General features: G+C 31.2%; 1 long non-coding RNA gene across 3 annotated transcripts; it reads right to left on the bottom strand.

Annotated features, from left to right (window-relative positions):
* Positions 1–471: 471 nt before the first annotated feature.
* On the bottom strand, positions 472–2,226 carry LOC122305169. 3 transcript variants are annotated; one of them, XR_006241042.1, is made up of 3 exons: positions 1,238–2,055; positions 1,042–1,155; positions 472–939 (listed from the first exon to the last, which is right to left on the bottom strand). It is a non-coding gene; the product is annotated as an uncharacterized LOC122305169 (long non-coding RNA). The 3 variants fall into 3 exon arrangements; XR_006241040.1 differs by having other exon boundaries at positions 1,042–2,226; XR_006241041.1 differs by having other exon boundaries at positions 472–1,144; positions 1,238–2,226.
* Between the last annotated feature and the right edge of the window lie 20,755 nt (positions 2,227–22,981).

The raw sequence follows: 22,981 nt of genomic DNA, 5'->3' as shown, positions 1-22,981 counted from the left end.
GACTTGTTGCATAAAATATCATATCATAGCAGCATAAATTTTGTCACTGTTAAGTACTGTACTTTTGTGTGTGTGTGTGTATATATATACAAGTTGTCAAATCTAAGAGGTATATATAACAAAAATGTTCCCAAATAGCAAAATATGATAGCTAGGGACACACCCAAATTAAGAGTTACTGATAAAAGTTACAAATGCTTTTATGAAAGAGAAAACTGGTTTTGAAGTAGATCGAGAAAGTATATATATTCTAAGTCTTTGTTTGGGCATGTATATGAACTATTTAGCAATTATACAATCAAGTGAGAATTGGACGTGTTCATATATTTCAATTAGTAATAAGTTATTTTCTTTAGAAGTTCATGGAATCTTTTACCTAATTGCTGGCAACTGCTCCATTAGGAAAGTAAACATGCAATTCGGAATCTCGTAAGAGTTATTCCAACCAGAGGTAGAATCCTAATCCAGAAATTCGCATCATGAATCCTGTTATATATTTTCATATTGGCCATGATAATAACAACATGGATCTACTTGAGATCTATTACATACAGTAAGAGAAGCAGCTAGAAATTCTTGTCACTTTCTCTGTCTGTAATGATATTCCGATGTTGCTGACTATATATATACAGGGAAGCTGCAGATTAGTCTCTCTTGACTCTTGACTCTTGACTAGCTGTTGCTGAGGGTGGTAATTAGTGGGTTTGGTGTTTTGTTCGAGATCCTAGAAAACATTCCAACCCTTTAACATCTCAGGATTACTGGTCAAAAAACCAAAAAAACAAAAAAAAAACAAAAAAAAAAAAAAAAAAAAAGAAATCAAGGGAAACATAAATTCTAGCTAGCTAGCTCTGTAGTACTACACTTGGAGACGCAGTTACGGCCCGATTCTATGACCTACTACGTTGTTTTGTATTCCATATATAAGACCAACAGTTCCTGTAAAGAGAAAAGGTGGGGAGGGGTAAAAAAAAAATGAAAGTCGGATCAATCAGAGGGAGTGGTAAAAAAAAATGATGTCACTTAGTGACAAAGTGTTACCTTTCTTCACAGAAATTTAGGAGAAGATGTGGAGGCAAAACCAAAAGGCCAACAGGAGGAACTATCATCATTGGAGCTAAAAGGGAAAGCTAGGGAATCTTCTCTGCAGGGTAACTTTTTTTTTTCACCATTTTGATGGAATAAATCAGAATATGAACAAACAATATATATATATATTTATTGCAGGAATTCTCACCTTCTTGTATATTACAACTTGAGCAATATAAATAATTTCCACCAAAGCTGCCCTCTTTCATGCACGGTTCAAACGTGTAGCAGTAGATTTGACAAAAAGTAACGAATAAAAGAATAAACTTGAATTCGTGATCAATTTCTTCTTCTCTCCATGGGTAGAAGGAATAAACCATTAATCCCCTTATGTTGCTGCAAATTAATTCTGTTAAGAAGCTTATATATAAGGAAGATAAAAACCCACATTGTATTTCAGCTTCAAAATCCTTTTTTCCCTCAGAAAAATGTAAGAGTTAGTGTGAAATATACGAAACAATCAAAGAAAAATACCGTGATTGGAATGTATTTGACTTATCAGAGAATTTCGAGTATTACCATAATCCATGCAGACGAAAGGATGGCCAAGGACGCATCGAATTGCAGGATAAAGCCAAGTACTAGATCTTGAACAGAAATATAATGTGAAGGAAAACACCAGCAAAATCCTGAATTGCCATGTTCTCCCACAGCTTTCTTGAGCTTCCAGGGGTACTACTGTTAATCATAGAGATTAAGCAGAAAAAGAAGTTCAAGAAAGCTGTGGAAAAGCATGACCAGGACTTCCACAAAATTTCACTCACTTTCAACTCAGATCTCATTTCGATTTTCTTTGGCATCCCTCATGTGTTTCTTGTATAGAAGATATAATAGCTTCTGTTTGTGTGTGTCTTTGAGAGAGAGAGAGAGAGAGAGAGAGAAGGGTAAAGGAGGAGGCCAGAAATGACCAATGCCCATACAGAGTCCCTCGTGGACCACTCTACCACATAATTTGTCTACCAGCTTTATAGAGAGGGGGTGAGGAGTCTTTGTAGGGTTCACTTCACTCATATAGTGCAATTTACCCACAAAATGCCTTACTTTCCTTGTAAGCTATAGTGCGCAGTGGGGTACAAACAATGCGTCACATGGAGGCTGGTAAAGGAAATTATTCAAACACATGATTTAAATACGATTAATTTTACTCATCACCCAAATTCATTTTATTATGGAATATTATTTATTATATTTTATTTGTAAATCTATTATTTAATGATATATCATGAAATGATAAGAGGATGAAAGAAAAAAATAAACGACAAACAGATTTTTTCTTTAAATATATCCCAAAAAAAGAGACGAAATTTTGTAAATATGAAAAAAATAAAATATTATTAATTAGCGTCAAAAAAAGAAAAAAGAAAGAAAGAAGAGAATAATGTATATATTTTCAAAATCATCCTCCCCATTCCCATCATATATCACATGCAACCATGCATGTGTTCAGAATCTCCTCATATTTGATTGGGATTTAAAGCTGGTATGGGTTGTTTATATATAACTTTATGGTCCCCCAATCGTTATGTTTCTTTTATACATCGAAACCCCATTTAATATATCATGTGATATCATGATCAATGAATATATCGATCGATAGATGGTGCGCTACAAAAATATCGTTCAGCCCCCTGCAGATATTTTATGCAGTAGCAGTCTATGTCTATGTCGTTCTTCAACAGTAACTTTATACAAATTATATATATATAAACATATATATATATATATATATATATATATTTATGCAGTTTGATCAGTGTCGAAGACAAATGAAGTGAATATATACCTATTGACTTTTTCCCAGTTAATGCAGACATGGTTTCTGTTATTAATTAAGCTAGGTGCATGTATGATCGAGCATGCAAATTGCAAAAGCAATATCGGTCCTGAAATAATTAGTCTTACTTTTGTCAGACGTTGTTGGTTTCACTTGCAAACAAAAGAACACTCCAAAGTTTCCAACGTACATATATATATGAGATTACATTAATATGATATTAATATCGGAGCATATTATATAATATATATATATTTCTGAGATGATCATGCTGGCTTCAGTATACAGCTTTCAGCTTTCCGAGCTATGCTTTTCGGAGCATATATCACTACTGCTACTCGTCTCACTTTTCATATCAAATCAACATGACAAAATCATTTTCTTTTATTTCAAGAATCACAAGCTATATGTGTGTGTATATATATATATATATATATACCAAGCTGATGCTTTCATGCACGTACGTACGTACCACTATATCATCATGTATTGATCATATATATATAGAGCTAGAATATTGTATTTGTACGGCCTTCAACTTCGTAGGCAATGCATATTTGTTCACATTCCATTCAAAGATCGATCGATCATGATGCCATTTCATGGTCAATATCTAAGCTTTATTTGATAGTCCGTCGTCCTATATATATTACTTTGATAGTCTATTTTGTTTCTTTCGCATGTTCACCATGCTGCTAGCTTGTCCCATGCATGTATCTTTTGAGTTCGTGAAAAACACATGATGTTTTCGAATAAGAATTACGTACGTGTTAGTGATCTACAACGTTGGCTCATAAAAACATGCATGCATCTCTCGTACGTACAGGAAATATAGTTAAAAACTGAGTCTAAGGGTACTACATTCATATTATAATTAATTAAGATGTTTAGCATAAGGTTCCATAAAAATAAGGTCGCTCAACAAATAATATATTGCCACGTGTCTGCAAGCTAATAAAAATTTAATTATTTAATAAAGATCAAAAGGCAGGAATTATCCCATTTTGACATATGGATTTACTTTCTTTATAAGGATTAATGATTTCATCCATGCACAAAGTAATTAGTACGTGATAGAAAGCAATTTCCAAAAAATTAACGTCGATCAAAATCATGTGGGCGAAAATTCAAGAATGAGTAATAATTATATAAATATTAGGATTCTTATCAAGATCCAAAATTTATATATATATATATATATATATATCCTTTTCAAATGTATTACGTCTTAAATTAAAAAACATTAAGTAGTCTTGAAATACGACTAACGTGACACTCCTATTTTATCACAAGATCATATCATGCTATATATATATATATATATTATAATGGCCTGCCTATATAATCATTATTTTTAATGGCATGGTATCCTATAATAGTTACTTTTATTATTATTATTATTATTGACGCTACCATTTTCGTGCTCTGAGACTATTTAATAATTAATTTTATTAAATATTATTGATAATATATAGTGCGGTTTCTTACCCAAGAAAAATTAAATGAATTATGAATTATATCATGTATTAAAAGTGATACATTAACAAAAGTGATATAGCTTTTTCATATAAAGTTTTTATATAATTTGGTTCACCATAAAATTTTCTCTTATAAATACAAGTGATAGATTGACATGGAAAGGTATATATATAAGCATATAATATTGGTCATAAACTGAGAAATTATTGCATAAAATCTTGACTCTCAGAAAAACAATATTATAATCTTGTATATACCCTTCTCAATATCAGTACTTTCAATTAAGCAAAATAAAATTCACAAAATTCACAAATGTATAAATAGCTCTACAGATCATAATGTTACTGTTCATTTTTAATTTTATTAACTGTAATTAAATTAACTGATGTGACACATTTTAAATAGCTCCATAAATCAATCATTTGAATGAAAATTCATTCAAGGGTAATGCTGCTTCGTCGCGCGGTGATCGTGTCCCATAAGTTAAATATTATTTTTTAATTTTTTTCTTTTTCTTTTTCATATTTTAAACATATTTAAATATTTTAAAAAATAATATATATCAATATATTATTATTCACTTTCTTAACTATTAAATAAAAAAATTAAAATACATCGACGATCAAGATAAAAGAATAAATTCATAGGAGAAACTAGTATTTTCCAATTTCTAATACTCTGTAGCCCGTAATATGTAAGTAGGATAACGTAAGGATCTATTTCAAAAAAAAAAAAAAAGGGATAACGTATGGATCGTGACCCAAAAAGAAAATAAAGAAAAATATTTTTCTGCTGTGACAAGAAAAAGTAGAAAGTAATTTAATTTTTTAAAAGGAGAGAGGATTATTAATAATTTTGAGTGTGTGGTGGGCCTTAAATGAGTTGATGGGGGGTGGTAGTGTTGGACTGTGGGGGCTCATTCTGTAAATAAAGGGGCCCACAAAAATAATATTTAATTATAAATCTCCAGAAATTTATATGACCCGTTACGGTCAGGTCTACCTCAGCACCACTCTGTTGCAACAGTTTGTTTTCTTTGGGTTTGTACGGTCTTGTTTCGGCTTCATTTGATCTGCATTGATATCTGCCGTCCGATTCATTGTGCAGCAAACACTTTCTTTTTTCTTTTTCCCCCCTATTTTGAAAATTAAATTTTCACCGCTCAAATTAATGCTGCTTTTGTCACATCCACTAAATTGTAAAAAGAAACATCAATTTAATTCTAACGGTCAAATTTTAGATGGTTTTGATAATTGGCCGATGTGCCAACTAGAAAATGAATTATAATTTGAGAATTATGAATAATATTAGATATAGTCGTAAAATAAGTAAGTGTCGTATAAATTTTTTGAAAAATTTGAGAGTTTATTATTAAAAAATTAACCTTTTTTTCATGTATATTCTATATTTATTTTTTTTAAAAGAATTGTGTGATGTTTACACATTCTAGGTTTACAAGTGTACTGTTATATATATCTTATACGATATAATTTAATTTAAATGATAAATTTTAAAATTTAAATCTTACAAATTAAATTTTATAAGTAATGTGGATGATATGCTCTACACATTAGCTTAAAAATATAAAAACTCTTTAACAAAAGTTTCTAATATAATTTTAAAAAAAAAACTATTATGATTAATGGAATGATTGGCCAAAACTTATTTTTTCTCTCTTATTTTTGGCATTTACAACATATATAGGTTGTTTAATCCCTTAGATGGTTGCAGGCCACTCCCACAAGAAGAAAATGGCTAGTAAGAGAGAGAGAGAGAGAGAGAGAGAGAGAGAGAGAGAGAGAGAGAGAGAGAGAGAGAGAGAGAGAGAGAGAGAGAGAGATTGTTCATCTATTGATAAGGGATGCTGCTGGATGTTTTTACATCTTTAAATAAGCAATAGGATCTAGAACATGAAAATATTAGAGATTGTTCATCTACTGATAAGGGATGTCGCTGAATACTTTTACATCTTTAAATAAGCGCGTAATAGTATTTAGAACATGAAAATCTTAGTGATGACTTATGCAGTAGGTTTGGCAAATGAGATGAGATACAAAATTCTCATTTCATTTCATTTCATTATTACAATTTTTTTAAAATTTTCAAATAAAATATAATAAATAATTCAACTTTTTCAAATCTCAAAACAATCATAATATTAAAAAATAATATTTTAAACTTTAATCTAAAATTAAAAATTCTCATCTTACTATCTAAACCTATCCAGATTATCAGATATATCAGAATAAATACAAATTGACACTTCAAGTGAATTGAGAGAGAGAGAGAGAGAGAGAGAGAGAGAGAGAGAGAGAGAGAGCTCACGAGATGACGAAATGGATAGCTAGTTAGCAACTCAAAGAATGATCAAGTCGATGTTTATGTAATAAGATGGATTTAAGTACTTGAGTCTATTGTAAAGTGAGATAAATTCTCCATAAACTATGTACTGTTTATTCTAGTGTTATAATATTTTCAGTCAAAGAATAAAGAAAAAAAGAGATAAGTGAACCATTCTCGACAAGGGAATCTCCTTATAAGAGAACCATTCTCACATGTACCTCGCAAGCTATGCATGCATGCCATCCATCCACCCTGTTGGATTTTCCTCCATATCTTTAATTGGTTTTTAGTGATATTTTTCATATACTTGTGAATTATTTCCGTGGGTAGAACACAACACGATTTAGGACATGAAACCGGCAGCATAAGAGAAGTGAAGTCGACATTTTACCTAAAAATTTAAAACAACCGCACCAAAACTGGACAAATTATCGAGTCACATCCGTCATTTCGTGCGTGCATGCACGCGTGTTTTTCATTTTATTTTGTTTTTGGGTGGAATTGACATCATTTACAGAATCACTTCCCGGAGTAGACCAGAGTGTCCATAGTCCATCATCCATCAAGTGGCGTATATGTAGCCCAAGTCCCTACCAAATTAAAAAATGGGCCAACATTTAATAATAAAAATTGTACTTTTAATTCCTGCCACAAAACACTTGTTGACTATTTCCTTTTTCCTCTTACCTCTATCTTTATGTTTGAAATTAAAGCCAATCTTGTCGAGAAGCATCCTTTATTTGCGTATTCCTAAGAAAAATGCGTCTACCACAACTGTAGATCACGTACTCGAGTAGGAGGAAAGAGTATGTCCTTGTATATTCATAATTTAAAACTTTAGAATATATAGAAGAATATTGATACCTTATGACTTTGTATAATAAAGTGTTAACGTCATATTTTACACACATTTGGGCCTGGGTATTTGACTGTTTCTCACGAAAACCGTTCGTAAGAACGGATCTCAAGCCTCATTGATTTTAGGAACTCTTGAAATGGTCCATTCCGAATCTTCGTCACGTTTGTTGAACATTAGGACTGTTCCATGATAAACTGAAGTCGTGGAACACGTAGCCACAAAAACTTGATGAAAGCTTTAGTTATAAATACTATGGTTTGGTCCCCAAACTCATTTAACTCAATCCCCTCCAGTTTTACACCATTTAAATAGAGTGAGTAGAATTTAAAAGTACCAAGACAAAAAAAAAAACAGTGAAAAAGTGTGATTAAGCATCAATAGCTGGAGGTATAATTTCTTGTGCATTTTAGTTTTTGATTAAGTGTTAATTCCATTTTTTTAATCGTAATTATGCTTTCATTTGGTATCGGAGCGCCAGGTTTTATCTTTGCCTTGTGTTCATATAGATACTCTGTTTGTCTCTACTTTGGCCGAATTTTTTTTTTTTAAATTAAGTTTTGATTTTGGTCGATTTTGATTTCAAACAACATTGAAATTATATGGAAATTGTTTTTCTAAGCCTTCTGTGATTAGAATAATAATTTTTGACGTAAAAAACATGGTTTTTGAGTTGTAGCCTGCAACCTGGTTTGTCACGTCTGGAGGTTGAAGACAAGCTAAACGACATGTCATTTTCAATTTTGAGAAAAACGACATGCCGTTTAGTTAAGCGGCCCTTCATTCAGTATAGAGCTAAATGAAAGGTCGTTTCAGTTTTAAGAAAAACGATATATCATTTAGCTGGACGACCCTTCATTCAATATAGAGCTAAATGACAAGTCGTTTAAATTTTGAGAAAAACGACATGTCGTTTAGTTGGACAGTTTCATTCAGTATAAAGCTAAACGACACGTTATTTTTAGTTTTGAAAAAAATGACATGTCTTTTATATATGTCTGTTTATTAGAAGGAGAAAAACGTTCTCTTTGAAAAAACGACAAGTCGTTTATTTAGGTCAGTTTAAAAATTAAAAAAAATGATATTTTAAGTTTCCACTTTTGTAGATAGTTAGGAAGGTGGCTTTTTAGGCCCACGCCCTTTGTGCTTATATTTGTTGTGCCATATTGTTGTGCTTATAATATATCTAACATGTTTATTTGGTTCAGTTTGGCCATGCTATAAGTTTTGCTCAATTTTTTCATATAATTTTTATTTGATTTAATTGTATACGATTTAGATAATTGTTGTGCAAATTTAATAATTATGCTCATATTTAGTTTGCATGAATTGATTATTTCTGCTCTAAATTAATACATGCAATTTTTGGATGATTATATATGTATAGTTAAAAGCATGAAATTAAATGTTATGTATAATATTATAGTTTTAATTATGTAATGTTTATGCTTAAATTGTGAGAATATTCTATGCATAATAATAACATGTAAATTTTAGTTAAAATTATGCAATTTATAATTATTATCATATTTAGTTAATCCTTATGCATAAAAGTTATGATGTCTAGTGATAAATATGATTTTTAATTAATTAGAGAATAGCCACAGTATCTTTAACAAAATAAAAATTATATTATGCATTTGATAGTTTTATCATAAATTTTAATAATTTGATAGTTTTATTATAAATTTTAATCTAAGATAGAATATATATCAAATTATACTTATAATATACCCTTTAGAATTATGTATTAAGTCAATGATTTAATAAATTCTATCATAAAAATTAATTGAATCTGCTTGGATATTTAAAAATTTAGTTCACAGGCAATTTTTATGTCATTAGATTCAATTTTTAAGCATGACTTACATTGGTAAACCATGAAATTTTATTTAGGCCTAAGTTTTAACATAAGCATGTAATCTATAATTTTATGCAATTATACAATCTAGAAATTTCTCTGATATTTGTTATAACATCCCTGAACTTAAGGGAGATAACTATAAAGTTTTGAAGGAGAGATTTCTTGTTCATTTAGGGTGGATGGACGTAGAATATTCTATTAGGAAAAACGAATTACAAGTACTCACTGATACCAACACTGTAGTAGATATCACGCTTTATGAACAATGGGAGCGATCTAATTGCCTCAGCATGATGTTCATTTAGACTAGAATTTTTGCTGGTATTCGTGGTTCTGTTGATCAGCATGAAAAAGTCTGAGACTTGCTGAAAGTCATTGATGATCAATTTGTTATTTCAGATAAGGCACTAGCAAGTACCCTAATCATGAAGTTCTTATCCCTAAGACTCACCAATGTGAAAGGTGTGCGCGACAACATCATGTAAATAAAGGACATTGTGGCTCAATTGAAGAAACTTGAGATTGAAATGTCGGAATCCTTCCTAATGCATTACATCCTGAACACCCTTCTACACCAATATGCACACTTCAAAATCTCATACAACACACATAAGGAAGGAACAAGGAAAAAGTGCAATGCTGGCAATGTGTGGAAAGGTCAATTCTCAAGCCAATAAGAAAAGGAAAGGTAAAATACCTCCCCAAGTTGGTATCAAGAAAGATTCCAAGTGTTTCTTTTATAAAAAGAAGGGAAACGTGAAGAAGGATTGCGCCAAATTTCATAAATGACTTGCGAACAAAGGTAATTCAACCTCGTTTATTTGTTATGAATCTAATATGGTTAATGTTAATATTAACACATAGTGAATTTGTTGCCCAGATGACTAACACAAGAGGGGGGTGAATTGAGTTGTATTAAAAAAAATAACAATTATAAATCAAATATATAATATAAAATATAAACAAAATATGAAATAACAATAAATATAAAGAGTAAGGGTAAGAGAGAAGCAAACTCAGTATGTTAATGAGGTTCGGCCCCACTGCCTACGTCCTCGCCTCAAGCTACCCCTTGAGGATTCCCAAATTCACTATTCAACCTCCTTCAGGTGGAGATAGAAACCTATTACACCTTTGAACAACACCGCTACAAAGGATCCGTGTAGAACACCCTCTACACTTGCAATCACCTTACACGTGGTGATTCAACTATTCCCCGTGTAGAATACTTTCTACACACACAAGGGTTATACACACCTTTTTTCTGATACAAGAGCTGATAGTAGGTAGGTTATCAGAAAACACTCCTCAATGAGTGAAATAAGAACAATACAGTACAAACTATATCTCTCAAAATGAATAAGGATTAAGGCTCAATGCTTAGAGAAGAGAGAATGAAAGATTTGAATGAATGTTGTATGCTCTTGGTGTTGTAAATGTGAAGCTCTCAAATGATCTATTTATAGGCATATGAGACTTCATATTCAAATTTAAAAAGATTCACATGTCAAAGACAACATCATTTATTTTTTCAAAAAATTCAAATAAAAGGTTCTTCTTTTTCAATTGTCAAAAACAACATTATTCACTTTTTCAAAAAAATCAAACCTAATCTTTTACTTTTGGCATATGACAAAATGAGCACACTTTCATTTTCAAAAAATTCAAACCTAATCTTTTACTTTTTGCATATGACAAAAGGAGCACACTTTTCTTTTCAAAAAATTCAAACCTAATCTTTTAATTTTTGTATAAGTCTAAAAAAGCATCAATCACTTTTAAAAATAAAACATGCACATGTGAAAGATGACAATCAATCATCTTTAACATTTTCAAAGTTCAACCCTTTAATCAAGGCATGCACATGCAAAAGATGACAATCAATCATCTTTCAAAATTTTCAAATTTAATTTTCAAAAATATTCATGCACATGTGGAAAATGTATTTTAATGCTTTATGATAAAATATTAATTTTGAGCATTAATCCTAATTTCGAATTTTGAAGAGATTTACAACATTACTCTATAATTTTAATGTGAACTTGTTCCCTTCTTGCTCATGCTTGCTTCCTTGATGTGCTTGACTCTATTGTGTAGACAACTTGAGCTTGAGACTTCTTTATTCTTTGAATTCATTTCTTATCATCAAAATCCATGTGTAAATATATAATTATACAAAATTTGAAATCTTGGGTTCAACAATCTCCCCCTTTTTGATGATGACAAATACTTGATAGAACCTGTAACCTGTATTAATACTTAAGCTCCCCCTGAGAATGTGCGTTAGTTTTTCAAGCAAAAGTATAAATATAATTCCAAATATATATAATAAGTTTAGCAATTCAAACAATGTTAATGTTCTAGTCTAACACTTCTCCCCCTTTTGGCATCATTAAAAAGGATCCGCAACAAGTAAATGGACCTGAAGAAAACGGTGCGTTAGTAGACATTGTAGATAAATAAATAAATTTCATCCATCCGTGACTCGACAAGTGCTGCAAAGCCTCGAGGCCTAACTCTATGAATTTAATACGGCTGAAGATTTAAACAATCGCCTGATGTTGTTAACAAACGAGATTGAAGGCTCCGAGTTTCTATAAAAAAATGATCATTTTCATCTATTGGATGCCAAAAAAAAATAATCACTTCTTGACCTGAGTTCTGTTTTTCCACAACGATAGAATGGCTGAGCAATTCTCTTCCACTAATATTCCAGACTTGAATCAGGAACCCTTGACGCATCAATCATCAATCTTCTCTCCTGAGGCCGTCAATACCATGATAGGAGCAGTGAACCGTTTTTCTAGTAAGGCTGATTCTGAGATTATTGCAGAATCAAGAATGCTCAGTAGTCAATATGCTGCCTCTGTTACGATCATGTCTCGGAGGTTAATGGCGAGGATAAGTGAGATTGATCATCTTAACATGCAAATATTTGAGTTACGATAGAAACTTGCTAATAAGGATAGTGAGAATAAAAGGCTAAAGTAAGAAAACCAAGAGTTGAAAAAATTTACAGATTGGTATGCTCATGATCTGCAACCACGAATAGAGGAGCTGGAACGAGAAAGAGTTCAGATACAAGGTCAACATCGGCAGATAACAGTAGAGGTTCATCGTTTACTAGAAAAATAGGGACAATCTACTGTTAATCTCGCTAGCTTAGTAAGAAAACTTTTGACAATGTGTGTCCAGCATATCTTGTATTTCTTTTGACTAAATAAGATTTGAAGAGAAAATAGTTTGTCTTATTCTTTATGTTATCTCTATAAAATTAGTCCAGAAGTTCATCCAATCCGCATCAAGTTTTCATCTCATCTCTATAACTCATCTGCATTCCTTCAGCATTCTCGTTTTAAGCCTTCTACTCTTTTCTCAATGGCTCATTCTTCTAACATTTCTCTAGATCCATCCATGAGGCATTCTACATCTCAACCTCCTGTCCTTTCTGCAGCTGCCATTGGTGCCATGTTGCAGCAAGAAAATAATAATCTGACTAATAAGTCAGATTCTGATGCTATTTATGACTTGGTGAGTCTTGGGACTCGCTACTCTTCCTCTATTGTTACTTTTTCCCAGCGGCTACAAGCCAAAAATCATGAAGTTGAAAAGCTTAAAGAACAAATTGTTGTACTTCAACGAATTGTTCAAGAGTCTCACACAAGGGAAGGAATCATTCGGCAGAAGAATAAACAGTTGAAATCTTTATTAGATTCTTCATTCCGCTTGCCGGTTCCTATGGATAAGAATGACATGATATTGTATGAAGAGAATGAGCATCTTAAACATGAGGCTATCTCTATTTTTATTGACTCTAGTCTATCTTTTAAGAGATATTCATAGCATGCATCATACCTATTTCTCTTCTGATCATACATAATCTATCTTCTGGTAAAGGCTTTGTGAAAATATCTGCTAACTGATCGTGTGTGTTTGTGAATTCTAGTACTATATCGCCTTTCTGCACATGATTTCGAAGAAAATGATATCTTATTTCAATTTGCTTAGTTCTAGAATGTTGTATTGGGTTCTTTGAAAGATTTATAGCACTTGTATTATCACATTTGATTGGAATGTGATTATACTTGAGTTTAAAATCTTCAAGTTGTTGCTTCATGTAGAGAACTTGAGCACAACAACTACCCGCAGCAACATATTCTGCCTCAGCAGTAGATAGTGCAACAAAATTTTGTTTTTTACTGAATCAGAAAACTAATGCATGACCTAAGAAATGACATGCTCCACTAGTACTTTTTCGATCTATTTTACAGCCAGCATAATCTGCATCTGTGTAGCTAATTAGATCGAAAGATGTGTGCTTAGGGTACCATAACCCTAGGTTAATTGTACCACTAAGATATCTAAGAATGCACTTAACTGCAATTAAATGTGATTCTTTTGAAGATGATTGAAAGCGTGCACATAAGCACACACTAAACATAATATCTGGTCTACTGGCTGTTAAATATAATAAGTTACCAATCATACCTCGATATATCTTCGAGTCAACTGGCTTACCGGATTCATCTTTATCAATTTTAGTTGATGAGCTCATTGGTGTTCCAATTTCCTTAGCATTTTCCATCCCAAACTTCATTCCTTAATATATTTTGATTGATTGATGAATGTCCTACTTTTTGCTTGCTTAATTTGTAATCCGAGAAAGAATGTAAGTTCTCCCATCATGTTCATCTCAAATTCTTCCTGCATAGTCTTAGCAAAAACTTGACACATTTTTATTAGTAGCACAGAATATTATATCATCAACATAAATCTGAATCAAAAGAATATCATCATTTTCATATTTAATGAAAAGAGTTGTGTCGATTTTTCTTCTTGAAAAACCTTTTTCAATCAAGAAACTACTAACTCTTTCATACCAAGCTCTAGGAGTTTGTTTAAGTCCATATAATGCTTTTGTGAGTTTGAAAACATGATTTAGAGAAATATGATTTTCAAAACCTGGAGGTTGCTCAACATATACCTCTTCATTTATAAAACCATTTAAGAAAGCACTTTTAACATCCATTTGAAAAAGTTTGAAATCTTTATAACAAGCATATGCAAGTAGCATTCGAATACCTTCTAATTTTGCGACTGGTGCATATGTCTCATCATAATCAATTCCTTCTTCTTGATTAAAACCTTGGGCTACAAGTCAAACCTTATTTCTAGTTATGACTCCGGACTCATCTTTCTTATTTCTAAAAATCCATTTTGTTCCAATAATAGTATGATTTTTGGGTCTAGGAACAAGTGTCCAAACATCATTTCTTTCAAATTGATTCAACTCTTCTTGCATAGCTAGAATCCAAGATTCATCAAGAAGTGCGTCATCAATATTTTTGGGTTCAATTTGAGATAGAAAAGCAGTATGATTGCAAATATTTCTAAGAGATGATCGAGTACTTACACCTTGTGAAGGTTCTCCCAAAATTTGTTCCACTGGATGATCTTTCACAAATTTTCACTGTTTGGTTGCATCTTGTATTAAATTTTGATGATCTTTCCTGATGGCTCCATGTTGAACTTCCTCTATTGTTTTCTCTTTGTTGAGATTGAGACTTTCCGTATTATTTATACCTCCTGTTTCTTCATCAATAGATTTCTTGGAGAGTGAAGAATTAGATTCATCAAATACTACATGCATAGATTCTTGTACAGTCAAAGTTTTTTTTATTGAATACTCTATAAGCTTTACCATTAGTAGAATACCCGAGAAAGATACCTTCATCAGATTTTGCATCAAATTTGCCTAAATTATCCCTGTCATTCAAAATAAAACATTTGCATCTAAATACATGAAAGTAACCAATGTTGGGCTTTTTCTCATTCCAAAGCTCATAAGGGGTTTTATCTAACTTAGACCTTAACATAACTCTATTTATAACATAACATGCAGTACTTACCGCTTCGGCCCAAAAATAACTAGGCAAGTTGTTCTCATTGAGCATTGTTCTTGCCATCTCTTGAAGAGATCTATTTTTCCTCTCTACTACCCCATTTTGTTGAGGAGTTCGAGGAGCAGAAATATTATGCACAAAACCGTTTTCATCACAAAATGTTTCAATATTTTTATTAACAAACTCTTTTCCCCTATCACTTCGGATACTTGAAATAGTATAGCCATTTTCATTTTGAATTCTCTTGCATAACTTGGTAAAGGCATTATGTGCCTCATCTTTATGAGCAAGAAAGATGACCCAAGTATATCTAGAGAAATCATCAACAATAACAAATGCATAATATTTTCCTCCTAGACTTGCAACTCTATTTGGTCCAAAAAGATCCATGTGTATCAGTTACAATGGTCTAGTAGTGGAAATATGTTTCTTAGTTTTAAAAGAAGTTTTTGTTTGTTTACCAAATTGACATGCATCACAAATTTTGTCTTTAAGAAAATATGTTTTTGGTAAACCTCTCACAAGATCATTTTTTGAAAGTTTGGAAATAAGTTTCATGTTGGCATGACCTAATCTTCTATGCCATAACCAACTAGTTTCATTTTGAGCTGAAAAGCAAATAGCATCTTGTGAGGTAATTTCTTCAAAATCAATTGTATAAATATTATTGTTTCTAAAAGCAATAAAACAAATATTACAATCATGATCATTCAAAATAATGCATTTATCCATTTTAAAAGTAACTGTAAATCCTTTAACATATAATTGACTTATGCTCAAAAGATTATGTTTTAAACCTTCAACAAGTAGAACATCTTCAATTATGAGAGAAGATTCATTACCAATTTTACCTATTCCCACGATCTTCCCTTTCGAGTTGTCTCCAAATGTCACGTGTCCTTCTTCTTTAGATCTAAGATCAAAGAACTTAGTCTTGTCTCCCGTCATGTGTCTTGAACATCCACTATCTAAAAACCATTTGTTTTTTCTTGTGGAAGACTTCATGCATACCTATAAAAATAATTAAAATGATTTTTCTTGGTACCCAAGTTCTTTGGGTCCTTTATTTATTAGTATTAGAAGAAACAAGATTTTTAGGTACCCATATGACCCTAATAATCATTGTATGATTTCTTCTAATAGGACAAGTATGATAATTATGACCATTTTTATTACAAAAATTGTAAATAGCATGTGACATATATGAAAAACTTGAATAATTATAATAATATCCTTTTTTGACAAAATTATTTTTTGAAAACAATTTTGAATATTAGTCTTTGATGTAGAATGATTATCAAAGAAATTTTTATAAGGTTTGTATTTTTGTTTTGGCATATATCCCAAACCTGCCTTGTCAAAAACACATCTTTGACTACCAAGAAGTTTTTCAAAATTTCTTTTCCATTCGTAAAGTTTTCAACAATATTTTCTAAATCGGTTTTCTTCTTATTCAATTCAAGATTTTCATCTTTCAAAATGATACTTTCTTTTTTTAAAATTTCAATTTCGTTTGTTAAAAAAGAATTTTTCTTTTTCAAAGCAGTATACATGATACCCAATTTTTCAAATTCCTCATATACCTCTTCTAAAACATTTTGGAACTCTTCATATGAAGGATCTTCAATATTATCAAGATTTATTACCTCAATGTTATCTTTAGCCATAAGACAAAGATTTGCTGATTCTCCATTACTTGCTTCACTATCTGAACTACTTGAATCATCATCCCATGTAGCTTTCATTGCTTTCTTGCCCTTGTTTCGATCTTTCTTTAGCAGAGGACAATCTGGTTTGATATGACCAGGTTTATTGTATTTATAATAAATTAAAGTGTCATTTTTACCTGAATCTTTCTTGGAAAACTTTTTGAAAGATTTCCTTGGAGGAGTTCTATTTTTCTTCAAGAACCTCTGAATTCTTCTTGTTATCATCGCAACTTCTTCATCTTTATCGTCATTTTCCTCATCTTCATCACTTTCACTTTCATGAGGAACAGTTTTAAGTGCTAAGCTCTTCTTTGGCTTTCCTTCTTCTTTTCCTCTTTTCAATGTGTACTCATGGGTGATAAGTGACCCGATGAGTTCATTGACTTTGAGCTTCTTGAGGTCTTTAGCTTCAAGAATCGCTGTAACTTTTGATTTCCAACGTTTTGGTAAAGAGTTGAGAATTTTTCTTACTATCTCCACCTTTGAATAAACTTTGCCAAGAGCTGTCAAGCTGTCTATGATGATAGTAAAACGAGTGTGCATACTAGAAATAGATTCATCATCATTCATCTTAAACATTTCATATTCATGAGTAAGAATATAAATTTTTGATTCTTTGACTTGCGAATCCTTCATAAGTTACTTCCAAGTTATCCCAAATTTCTTTTGCCGTAGCGCAATTCATTATTCTATTAAACTCATTTCCATTAAGAGCATTATATAATAAATTCATAGCAGTTAAATTTAAAGTATAAAGTCTATCGTCTTCACGATCAAACTCTTCTTCTTCCTTTTTGACCTTTACTCCATCAACCACTTTTGTTGGAATATAAGGTCCATTTACAATACATTTCCAGATTTCTCTACCTTGAGCTTGAAGAAATATTCTCATTCTAACTTTCCAGAATGAGTAATTATCTCTACAAAAGAGTGGAGGCCGACTACTAGATTGACCTTCACCAAATGAAGCTGCAATGTTAGCCATAAGATCTTAACTCAAAAGATAGTTAATCTTATAATAGAGCTCTTAGCTCTGATACCAATTGTTGCCCAGATGACTAACACAAGAGGGGGGTGAATTGAGTTGTATTAAAAAAAATAACAATTATAAATCAAATATATAATATAAAATATAAACAAAATATGAAATAACAATAAATATAAAGAGTAAGGGTAAGAGAGAAGCAAACTCAGTATGTTAACGAGGTTCGGCCCCACTGCCTACGTCCTCGCCTCAAGCTACCCCTTGAGGATTCCCAAATTCACTATTCAACCTCCTTCAGGTGGAGATAGAAACCTATTACACCTTTGAACAATACCGCTACAAAGGATCCGTGTAGAACACCCTCTACACTTGCAATCACCTTACACGTGGTGATTCAACTATTCCCCGTGTAGAATACTTTCTACACACACAAGGGTTATACACACCTTTTTTCTGATACAAGAGTTGATAGTGGGTAGGTTATCAGAAAACACTCCTCAATGAGTGAAATAAGAACAATACAGTGCAAACTATATCTCTCAAAATGAACAAGGATTAAGGCTCAATGCTTAGAGAATAGAGAATGAAAGTTTTGAATGAATGTTGTATGCTCTTGGTGTTGTAAATGTGAAGCTCTCAAATGATCTATTTATAGGCATATGAGACTTCATATTCAAATTTAAAAAGATTCACATGTCAAAGACAACATCATTCATTTTTTCAAAAAATTCAAATAAAAGGTTCTTCTTTTTCAATTATAAAAAACAACATCATTCACTTTTTCAAAAAAATTAAACCTAATCTTTTACTTTTGGCATATGACAAAATGAGTACACTTTCATTTTCAAAAAATTTAAACCTAATCTTTTACTTTTTGCATATGACAAAATGAGCACACTTTCCTTTTCAAAAAATTCAAACCTAATCTTTTACTTTTTGTATAAGTCTAAAAAAGCATCAATCACTTTTGAAAATAAAACATGCACATGTGAAAGATGACAATCAATCATTTTTAATATTTTCAAAGTTCAACTCTTTAATCAAGGCATGCACATGCAAAAGATGACAATCAATCATCTTTCAAAATTTTCAAATTTAATTTTCAAAAATATTCATGTACATGTGGAAAATGTACTTTAATGCTTTATGATAAAATATTAATTTTGAGCATTAATCCTAATTTCAAATTTTGAAGAGATTTACAACATTACTCTATAATTTTAATGTGAATTTGTTCCCTTCTTGCTCATGCTTGTTTCCTTGATGTGCTTGACTCCATTGTGTAGACAACTTGAGCTTGAGACTTCTTTATTCTTTGAATTCATTTGTTATTATCAAAATCCATGTGTAAATATATAATTACACAAAATTTGAAATCTTGGGTTCAACATAATTGATTCTAGATCAACAATCCACATTTCGAATTCCATGCAGGGTTTGCAAAACCTAAGGAAGCCGTTGGGAAGTTAGCAAACATTTTATCAGAAAATAAGATGGACTCACATGTAGAAGTTATAGGAACTTGCTATTTAATTTTAAGTAGTGGTTTTATTTTAAAGTTAGAAAAGACCTTGAATGTTTCATGTTTTTCTAGAAACGTAATTTTAATTTCAAGGCTTGTACCTTTTGAATATTCCTTTAATTTTTCAAATTCATCTTTTAGTTCATTTTATAAATCTGATTGTCTTGGGAATGGAGCTTTATCTGATAGTGTTTACTATATTAATTTACAAAACAATGCCACTTATGATTCAATGCATGCTCACACTGGCACTAAAATGTGTTATTAATGAGGATTCCTCTAAATTATGGCATCAGAGATTAAGTCATATCTCTATAGAAAGGATTGAAAGATTAGTAAATGAAGGGGGATTAAATACTTTTGATTTTATTGATTTTGAGACTTGTGACCAACAAGTCAAAGAAATGTGCCAATAGGAGTTCATACATATTAGAAATCATATATACTGATATATGTAGTTAAAATATGGACTCATATAGTCAAAAATATTTCATCTCTTTTATAGATGAAGTAAGAATTTATAATCCACAAGAGAAGAAGCTGGACCCAATGACCATTAATTGATATTTCATTAGATATGCTGAAAGGTCTAAAGGTTATAAATTGAGATGGCACTAGGATCGTGGAATAAAAAAATGTAAAATTTCTTGAAAATGACTTGATTAGTGGGAGTGATTAAACCAGAAACATAGTTTCTGAGAAGGATAATTCAGAATCTCAACCTTTCACCTTAAGTGATAGATTGATTATTGTTTATAGCACCCCTTAAGTACAAACTGGTGTTGAATAATCTATCGTTAAAGTTCTATAAGCCGCTGACAACATTCCAGTATATCAAGTAGTTCAAGAGTTACCAAAAATTTTTGAGCAGCAAGTTGAACCAAATACTTCCCAGGAATATGATAGTACAATATTAAGAAGATCTATTAGACCAAATAGATCCGCAATTCCTGATGATTATGTTGTGTATCTGCAAGAATCTGACTATAATACTGGAGTCGAAAATGATCCCGAATCCTTTTTGCAAGCTTTTAGTTGCAAAGAATCAGAATTATGGTACAATACCATGAAAGAAGAGATAAATTCTATAAAGAGTAACGGAATCTGAGATCTTGTTGAGTTGCCTAATGAGGTAAAAGCCATTAGATATAAATGGGTCTTTAAGATAAAGAAAGATTCATTGGACAACATTGAGAGATACAAAACAAGACTCATTGCTAAGAGATTCACTCAAAGAGAATGAATCGATTACACAGAGACTTTCTCTTTTGTATCTAAGAAAGATTCATTGCGCATTATTTTGGTATTAGTAGCCCATTTTGACTTAGACTTGCAACAAATGGATGTGAAAATGACATTTCTCAATAGAGGTCTAGAGGAGGTTTATATGAAACAACCTCAAGGATTCCCCTTTAGTGTAACAGCCCGCTAGAAATTCAATTGTGAAATTTCTATTAACTTTAGGAACCTCGTGAAAACCCCATAAGTTTTCACGAATCCATTAATCGTATAGGTTTTTGTCTAACTATATAGTTAGTGTTATTATTTACTATAGTATCAGAAGTGTGTTTTTGATTATTGGAGATAGTTAGAAGTGTCAAAATGTATTATGGTTTGTGCCATTAGACTCGGAGGGTTATTTAAAGTCTTATGACGCAATAACATTTTTTCATATTTTCGGACAAAACGTCTGTTCAAAACTATAGATATTATTGGATAAAAAGAAATATCTTGAGGTAATTTTCATAAATATTATTGGGTAAAAATATTTTGAGTTGATTTTTATAGATATTATTAGATAAAAATATCTTAAGTTGATTTTTTGTAGATACTATTGGATAGAATATTATGAGATAATCTTTTATAGATATTTTGGGTAGGAGAAAACTACATTCAACTCTCAACTCCAGCCTCATATCTTCCATATCTCATCCATAATTATCTCCAGCCACCTCTCCCCATGAAATTATCTTCATTTACACTTTCCATTGAAAGAATATCAAACACTTTCTCTCGGACAGCTTTTAGGAGGTATTTTGCACACCAATTTAGAAGCTGTTGTAAGTGTTTTATCATAAAGTCTCCTTCATATAAGTTGTTCCTTTTTTAGTGTAGTTTACATGGATATCTTATTTGCCCCATTTGAAGATCATTTGGTCAGTTAAATATTGTATAAACTATAGAAAGGTCATTCTGGGAGGTAAACTGGAGAATATGTTATAGTTTGGAGTTTTTGACCAAGCTAATGGATAGATATTGGTCCGAAATTTTTATGGAGTATTGTTAACATGTATATATGATTATTGGTTGAGGATTTTTGCATGATTAAAGGTTTTGATGAAATATTTTCTTAGATTTAAAACTTAGAAACTGGAAGAGGAAAAACAGTTTCTGTTTTGAGAAAGTTTAACTCTTTGGTGGTCTAAACCTATTCTAATGACTTTGATAATTTTATTGGAGGATCCTAAACATCTTATATACATGTTATATTATTATTTTGAAGATATTTGATGTTAGTTTCAAAGATATGAAATTTTATGCAAAGAGATATTCAGATAAGCCAAAGTGTGGATATTCTTGGCTAAATTTATGTTTTGATTAATTTCTAACCATGTGATCTTGAATTAGAAGCTTTTATATGTTTTAGGACATATTTTTAAACCATGTAATGGTTTGGTTTGAAGATCATATATTTATAAGTCATAGATCAAGAGATTTATCAAAACTAGTTGAGGAAAAAGTTTCTGTTTTTGGACTAAGTGTAAAACCAAAAACTCTAAATTTTATTTTGTGATTTTGGTGACTTTAGTTTGATGATTTAAAGCATGGTTGATGTTAGGATGATATTATGAATATGTTAGAAGTAAGATTTGATTTTTGAAATTCTTGGAGATGTTTTGATTTAAGGTCAAAACTTGTGATTCAAGTGCTTGGATCTTTTTACAAAAACGTTTGGTGTTGATTATTAAATTTTTCTAAATGGATGTTTTAAGTATGGTTTTGAACTTAGGATTGGAAGATGTTTGTTGCAAAATTTTGGTTTAAGCATGAGTTTTGAAGTTGGAAGGAATTGCAACAAAAATAAAGGGAAATGACCTATGGATGTTTCAACCATAGTGTGTTCTTCATAGTTGTGTTTTGTTTTAAATTTTTCTGAGTTGATATTTAAGTTTAGGACAAAATTTACATGAGGAATGTAAATTTTAGAAACTTTTAGAATTAGTATGCAAAATCCTTAAGTTATGGGTAAAACGGTCATTTTTCCACATGTAGAGAGTAAAATGAAAATTTTACTCTTTAAGTTAGTATTTTCCATATTTCAAATATTTAGTGATTTAGTTCTAACTTTTAGAATCACTAATTACAGTTCCTCGTGGTCGCACTTGAAGTTTTATAAGAAATGCGGAGATCGAGGTAAGTTAGCTTTTAACTTACTAGCAGTCTACTATGTATGTGT

The sequence above is a fragment of the Carya illinoinensis genome, chromosome 3, assembly GCF_018687715.1.
Source record: "Carya illinoinensis cultivar Pawnee chromosome 3, C.illinoinensisPawnee_v1, whole genome shotgun sequence".
Lineage (NCBI taxonomy): Eukaryota > Viridiplantae > Streptophyta > Magnoliopsida > Fagales > Juglandaceae > Carya > Carya illinoinensis.
The sequence above is the reverse complement of the archived record's forward strand: the minus strand, read 5'-3'. Positions and strand labels throughout refer to the sequence as shown.